The 8,048-nt window shown below is 49.3% G+C and overlaps 1 long non-coding RNA gene across 1 annotated transcript; it reads left to right on the top strand.

The window, feature by feature from the left end:
* The first annotated feature begins 3,777 nt into the window (after positions 1-3,777).
* On the top strand, positions 3,778-6,939 carry LOC123095550 (uncharacterized). The gene is made up of 4 exons (XR_006446272.1): positions 3,778-4,237; positions 4,330-4,440; positions 4,570-4,634; positions 6,183-6,939. It is a non-coding gene; the product is annotated as an uncharacterized lncRNA (long non-coding RNA).
* The last annotated feature ends 1,109 nt before the right edge of the window (positions 6,940-8,048 follow it).

Here is an 8,048-nt window from a genome sequence, read left to right as displayed (position 1 = left end):
CCCCACGCGCGTGTGTGTGTGATGGTCTACTGACGTAATTTACTGGTGAGGGGAGGTCAAGGGAAGGGCGGGGCGGCAGGATGCACACAACCAATTAAAATTTGACAGAGTTTCATTTCTCCCGACCTCTGCACCAATTAGAGATGCACCGCCATGGAATAAGTCCTCCCTACCTCGTTTTCATTTTGATGGTGTTTTTTTTGGCATCATGAGGCATGCAGAGGGTGGTGTGTCTCCAAATCACGGTCCCTGAGTTTAAGGTTTTCCTTCTATAGTTTTCCCTCGATAACGTGTTTAAATCAATTGATGCATTCCACGCCCACACCCACGCAAAGCCGAGATGTCCCGCAACACCAACCAACCCCACAAAAGGGGCAAGCAGCCTTGTCCCGCTGGACAACAGCGAGGGGGAGGAGTGGATGGGAGACGACCTAGTTTTGGCGGCACGGGGACGATCCATTTTTCACACAATGTAAAATTCTTAGATAGATACACTACTTGATCGCTTTGTTAAATTTATATTACTCTACCTGCTAATTCACAACCGAAACCCTAAAAACCCTAAACTCAATAAACCATAAACCGGAACCCTACTCCGAATCCGCCTCTCCGCGGACGTGCCGCCGCCTGCATACCAACCTTGGGGTGCGGGAGGTCGGCCGCCGTTTGCCGTGTCGCCTCTAGGGCACTCCTCAGGGACATCTCTTTCGCGCGATGTTGCGCGGGTCGTCGTCACGGTTGGACAAGGTGCCCCTCCACCACCGCCTCCCCTGTCATGTGCGTTGGGCAGGACAGTGTTGCCTCGTGCATGCCTCACCCCTCCTGGGGATCCGGCTTGCCTGCTCCCTCCCCATGCTCCCATCCGTGCTCCCACCTCATCCTACGGCTGTCTTTTATCTTTTTCCCTTTCTAATCTAATCATCCCCCCTTATTTTGTTGCAATCAAAAAATAGCCACGTATGCGGGAGCACCGATGGCCGCTGCAGATCGCCTCCCATTTTGGGTCGAAGGTGATCAAGCAGCACGACTTTGAGGAAGGTTTGTGCCTCCTTTGTTTTGTTCCGGAGTTGGGGACACACATCTTCTTCTCGTGCCTGGCAGAGAGATTAATTTGGTGCTTTATCCGTGAGGCTCTGGGGCTCGACTGGGGGGCCCAGACCTGGCTGGGGTCCTTGAAACCTGGGCCAACCAGACCTGGCTAGAGAGATTTTGATGGAGGCAGGAGGAGGGGGGCAGGCAGTAGTTACTGTTGGTTGATGGATGGATGCTGCGCAGCGCAGGTAGTCGCTGATGCATCTCCATCAGTCGCCGGTCGAGTCGGCCGTCGGCCAATTCCATTCGTGTGTACTATCTCGATCGACCGTAGCATATATAGCAGATGGAATGGAATCAATCCAGTTCAATCCAAATCGGAACATGCCTTATTTATATATGCCTTGGATCACTTAATTTCCTTGACTATCTTTAGCTTGACAGGCCGGCCCCTTGAGAAACATCACGTTTCGATGCATATATGTGTGGTAGCAGCAAGTAGTTTACAGTAATCTCGTGGCTGGCTGAGACTCCACAACTTCAGTAATTGGCGGTTAATCCATCTGCTATATATAGCAGTGGAAGTGGAAGCACTGCATCTGCAATTCTGCAAGCATGCATTCAGCCTACCCCCTCTCTCTCATTGTCGCTTTCAATCGGCCATCTAATTAAGTTGAGCACAGGCCCCCGCGTCGCTCCCGCAAGGGCGACTCGGGCGGCGTAACCCTAGCCCGCCGCCGGCCCTCTCCCCCACCTCTCCTCTCCCTCGTCGCCACCGGAGGTGGCCGTCGGCTCGCCGCTCGGCCGCCGGTGAAGGTGGCGGCGAGGATCTGGCCGCCCCGTTCTTCCTCGGGAGGCTTTGGATCCGTGGCGGTGGCCTCGGCTGGGGGATCGACGCCGGGTCTGCGGTGACCGGTGCTCGTTGGTGCTGGCCGTTCTTCCTCGGCCGCGGGGGCGGCGAGGCGTCGGCAGGTGGCGGCTATGGTGCAGGCGTCTCGGCGGCGCCCGATCCAGATCTGAAGGCCTTCATCTACTTCAACCAGGGCTGCCTCCGATGGTCCTGCTTTGGGCGGCCTTTGTCGCCGGAGTTGTACCTGTTTGGCGGCTGGAGGTGGGAGGTGGCTCCAGAGAAATCCGAGGCCAGCAGTGCTGGCCACGACGGCGGCGACGCCCGAGGGCGCCGTACCCTTCTTGTAGGCGCCGTCCAGGTTGCCTCCTTCCCCTCTTCCTTCCACCCAGCTCGTATGCCGGGCGAAAGCCCAAATCCTTGCCGGATCGAGCGACAGCGGCGCTCCGGGCGTCGTCACCCTCTTGGGGGTGTCGTTCGTGGCGAGCTTGGGGTGGATGTGATGCTTTGGTTGCTTGGCGGCGGTTGGTGACGTGGTCGGAGTTCGTCTGGTGCCGGTGCGTTGGCGCTCTGCCGCCTATGTGCTCAGCCTCGGAGTCCTTCCACGATGCTTGGTCTTCAGCAGCCCTGCCGGACTCGGCGCAGCGGTGCTTCATCCTGCTCATTGATGGCGGCGTATCTCGGCGGCGTGGCGCAATGGAGATTCGGCGTCTGATGTGTGGCGATGGACTCGCGCAGGAGGACGAAGCTGTCTGGTGTCGTGGTGACGTCGATGGCTGAGTGGCCAGACAAGGTAGAAGCCTCAATATTTGCTCTGAAGACGGACCTGTGGAAGATGGCGGCGACGACACACGAGTGCGTCGGATCGGTTTGTACCCCAGACCCGGTATGTGGCTCGGCTGGGGCTTCCGGCTTTTGATGTTAGGCTTAGGTGAGTGGTCTGGGTAGTGGCCCAGCTAGCACCCCTTCATCATTTTGACGTTAGGCTTAGATGAGTGGTCTGGGTAGTGGCCCAGCTAGCGGCAAATGTTGCCAAGATGGCAGATTCAGGCATATTGTTGTGATACTTTGTAAGGTCTTCGAGAATAATCAATAAAGTGGCCGCATGCATCTCCCAGATGCAGAGGCCGGGGGTCATCCTTCTTTTCTAAAAGAAAAATCTAATTAAGTACTCTCTTAGATTCAGACTTACTTTCAGAGTCCACATTATTTAGCTAACTGCATGCTACGTATGATTCCTGATCGCTCGCTTGCTCCCAAAGTCCACCACCGCCACTGCATGGACACAGAGTTCAGTCTACATACTACCTATGTTTCTTCGGTCCATGGGAGGGACTTTTCCCCTCTAAATTTTGGAATTGGACAGCTCTGCTCTGCTCTGCACCCACTTGAATGGTGGCTTTGTCTGAAGATGGTGATATCCGGTCATGACTATCACTATAACCAACTAGTTAAACACCCGTGAGTTGATACGGAATGAAACAATATCGTCTCAAGAAGGCCCTTGGTATCGAACCCACAGGAATGACAAAGGTAGGGTTATATATACGCACAAGAAAACAAGGATAACAGGTGCAGAAGTATATATGGCGTGCTTTTCTTGCTCATCTTTGAACAATTTTCTCGCTTCACAACTCGCTGTCAAAAAACCCGTTTTACATTTTGGAAAAGAGAGAGTACATACTCTAGTATACATGACTGTGCATCGTGTCAGATTTTTCCAACTCGCAGCAGTGAAAGGAAAGCACTGGGTCGCTCTCAATCTTTTGAATTCTGACGTGCAAAGTCCGAATTACTACTCTACTTCTACATATGTCATAAAAAAAACTACTCCCTCTGTTCCGAAATGTAGGTCGTTGGGGTTTTTTTAGTTCAACTTTCGTCTAGTAACGAAATATCGGCACTTTCCAATTTTGCCCCCCGCGTCGCTCCACTCGCTCGCTCACCGCCCAGCCGCACTGCCCGCGCTCACTCTCTCCCACTCGCCCAGCCGCACTAGCCGGCCTCCCCGTCGCTCGCCGGCCTCCCCCCTCTCCCCGTAGCTCGCCGGCCTCCTCGTTGCTCGCCGGCCTTCCCGTCTCCCCGTAGCTCACCGGCCTCTCCCTCTTCCACCGCCACTTCTCCACCACCCCGCCTCCACTCACACCCCGGAGGTAAACAAATTCCAATCTTTTGCGCCGGCGACGAGCTTCTACTCCACGGAGGCGTGGATGTGCATGTGCTAGCGCTGGATCTGGGCGACAGAGGCATGGATGTGGAGCGGCACCCGAGCGGCGGATCTGGAGCGGTGCCGGAGCGGCGGAGCGGCGGATCTGGAGCGACGTCGTCGTCGTCGTGGAGTAGCTGCTTCCTCCCGCGGTAAGTACTCCTGGTAGTCTTTCTTCCTGCCGGTCGATTTGTTTGATCTGAAACAGTTGTCTCTTTTGCTTGGTTGGTTGGATACCAAACAGTGAAACTGGAGAACGAGAGGGAGGGGCAGATGATGGCCGCCATCATGGATTTGAATCTTCTGTTCTTACATTGCTGTAGTACTGGCTGCAGTCTTGCTGTACAATCACTTGGTAAACATCTTGCTCATGTACTGCTAGTTTCAGTTAACTGTTCATGTTAACCATCTTGCTCATGGATTTATTCCCTTTTCTTCATTGATGTACTGTTAAACATCTTGCTCATGTGGTCATCTTGCTCAGAGGAATTCAAGGCCTGATGCGTCCTTCTGGGAGCCATGGCTACTTCTTCCTGTGCCCTGCGTCAGGTATGTACTCCTACTTCCTTGCTTGTGTGAGCATTACTGAATTTCTTAGCCCTTTAGCATGACTGAATTTATGTCAGAGATTTCCAGCAAGGATTAGTGCTTGAGCATGACTGAAAAATCATGCTCAAAGATTATTGCTTGTTGTGGTACTGGAGTACTCCACAAAATTGCATCATGTTGTACTCCAGCAAATTGCATCATGCCAAACAATGACATTCCAGCAAGGATTAGTGCTTGCTGTAGTGTCTTGGAGTACTCCAGCAAATTGTTTAAACAAATTTGTTTGTCTGTATTGAAACTTTTGTTTGCATGCTTCTGAATGCTCTGATGAAAATACAGAGAAAAACATACAGTAAAATAACAGTAGCTACAGATCTGACAAATGGTGCAAATGCTTTGCTCTAGACACTAAGTTTTTACTACTCCAAGTAAATTAACTGAAACTTGTTGTTCAATCATTTGCTTGCTGTTCTTGTCAATAAATGAAACCTTTAACTAGATACTCCTTTCAGATAAGAGTAAATGAAACGTTTTGTTTAACTAAAACTAAATGAAAATTTTCCTTTAATAAAACCAAATGAAACTTTTCAGTTAATTAAAATTACTCCTTTAAATGAAATTTTAATTAATGCTTGCTGATCTGCAGGAGTAAACAAGTTGATTGGTGATATGTAGGAGCAGGACAAGCAAAACACTTTGTTTCTGAAAAATACAGAGAAAACATGTTTCAGTTTTTTGCTGTAGTTTTGCTTGCATCTGTGATTTTAGTTCTGTAAAAAACATTATCGTAAAGTATCTGTAAAATATCTGCTTTAGTTTCAGTAGTGCTTGCTTGGTTGCTTGCAGTAGTTTAGTGTAGAACTCTTGCTTGTGTTCTCTCCTACTCCTCTTGCTTTCTTACTCCTCTCCACTCTTCTCCAGATTGCACTAGTGAGGATTAGGATTGCAAGTGTAGCAGTATTATTAGAGTGCCCTCTTCTCTCTCCTTGCTCTCTTCTTCTCTTTCTCTTCTCTTCTCTTTCTTCTCTCTTCTCTATCTTTTGCCCTCCGGTACTGCCCTCTTGCAGTAGTACTCACTGTGTGTGGTCTTTAATTGTCACTCTAACAATTGTCTCTCTTCTTGCCCTCTTGCAGGAGTAGTTTAGTTGCTCTCTTCTCTCTTCTCTTTCTCCTGTCTTCCCTTTCTCTTCTCTTCTCTGCTTGCTCTTCTACTCCTCTTCTACTCTCTTCTCTGCCAGTTTTAGTGTAGGACTAGTGTAGGAGTACAAGCAACCTTCTTCTCATCTCTTCTTAGTCAATTAAACCTTTTCTGTTAATTAAACCTTTTCAATTCAGTAAATGAAAGTTTTCATTAAACCTTTTCTGTTAAATAAAAAAATTAGTAAATGAAAAGATGTTGCTGCTGCTGTTGTCAAACTATTGCTGCTGCTGCTGCTCTGAAACTACTGCTGCTGCTGCTGCCATACTCCACCTGCAGAAGAACCCAGCAGCTGTTGTTGCTGCTGCTGATCAGTATGACTCTAAACTCTGTTGTTGTTGCTGTTGCAGGAGAAGGAGCACGCCCAGGAGAAGAAGGATCGGGAGAAGGCCCTGAGGACCTGGGATCGCTGCTGCTAGATCTGGATCTGGGACCTGGGACTGCTGCTGCCGCGTGCTCCTTCTGGGAGACGAGGACCCTCCTTGGCGCCCCTGGATCGCTGCTGCTGGACGCCCCTGGATCGCTGCTGCTGGACGCCCCTGGATCGCTGCTGCTGGAGACGAGGACCTGGGCCTGGGAGCGCTGAGGAGAAGTAGGGGACCTGGGCCTGGGAGCGCCTGGGACCTGGGCGCGTGGAGGAGAAGCAGGGGCGGGCGGGCGGACGATGGCCTGGCGGAGAATTTCAAATCCTCGGATGGAGGAAGAAGACGATGGGGATACCGATTCATACTAGGGGCAGCGATGTAAATTCCACCGTTTTCACCTGGTCGGAACCAATCCTCCAGCGACCTATATTTCGGAACGAAGGGAGTACATCTTAAGACAGACGGTTAATGTCAAAAATGTTTTGCATTTTGTGACAGAGGAAGTATTTATTTATTAGCCAACCAGAGGAAGTACATATTATTTGTGCAAATTTCGGCTAGCAAGCTAGCAATGCTCTATTTCTTAGGTTCATCAGAGATGTACTGCTACGTTTACTTGACTTTCCCCCTCTAAGTTTTGGATTGGGCTAATAATATAGCTCTGCTCTCAAGGCCAATTGCTGTAAAAATTGTAGGATTCTAAATATTTCTATTGTTTTATTGTTGTATTATAATCTGCTTATCGTACGAGTATACAATATGAAGGAGAGAGAGGTGAAGTAGAGGGCAAGTCGTAAACCTACCCTATTTCTAACTCCCAATCTCAAACAAAAATGAAAGCAAAGGATAAAGGTGCGCGCCGTAGTGGGAAAATGCATGGCAGGTCTCTCTCGCAAAAATAAATTTGTTTTCTTTGATTTGATCGTCCATTTTCCCGCTTGACCAACCTCTCTCTGTCACTCACTCTAGTTAACCAACCTTTCCCGATTGACCAATCCATACTTGTTGACACGCCTATCGCTTTCAGGACTATACATACATGAAATAAAATAATGGCGCGCACGAGCCTGGTGGCATCAAGTCGCAGAACTTGGGTGCCATATGAAGCTCCCCCACTTGCACGAATGCAGTATGGCTTTGCACACCGATTGAGAATCTTTCTATTACCAGTCCAAGTCGTACATCTGCTGTGGTCAAACCGAGTAACTACATAGTCAAGGGAGGTCTTATTCCATCTATCCATTTTTCTCTCTTTCTAATAGTAGGATAGGAGGAGTTGCACACTCCAACTCCAACGGCGGCAGCTCAGGCAACGGGGTCATGTGTCAATCCTACGTACGTCAAATGAATCATTACACCGACGGACGGACGGACGGATTCAAAATCCAAAACAGAACTGCCAGGTCAAATCCACACACACATATATATAAAGTCAACAAACTAGCTAGCTAGGTGTCTGTTTTGCGTTCTTGGTCAAATTAATACTACTACACAACTACAAGGAAGAGAAGCAAGTTAATTTGTTTCTCACTTAGTACTCCCTCCATAAAGAAATATAAGAGCGTTTAGAACACTAGAGTAGTGATCTAAACGCTCTTATATTTATTTACAGAGGAAATAGAAAACATTATTAGTTACTTAATTAATTAACGCAGCACGCGCTGACATTTTTTTTAGCAATAAGATACATTGATTTTACCATTGATTCTGGAACCCCACATAGGGGGCACAACCCATTACCTGGGCCATGCCTCTTGAACTCCTCCGTCTCTGGTGGGAGGTGATTCCTTAGCAATTGCTTGACCATGTGTGTGTGATCTCAACTAGAAGGTGTATGGCGAGAAAGGGTCC

This window comes from Triticum aestivum, chromosome 4D (genome assembly GCF_018294505.1).
Source record: "Triticum aestivum cultivar Chinese Spring chromosome 4D, IWGSC CS RefSeq v2.1, whole genome shotgun sequence".
Lineage (NCBI taxonomy): Eukaryota > Viridiplantae > Streptophyta > Magnoliopsida > Poales > Poaceae > Triticum > Triticum aestivum.
The sequence above is the reverse complement of the archived record's forward strand: the minus strand, read 5'-3'. Positions and strand labels throughout refer to the sequence as shown.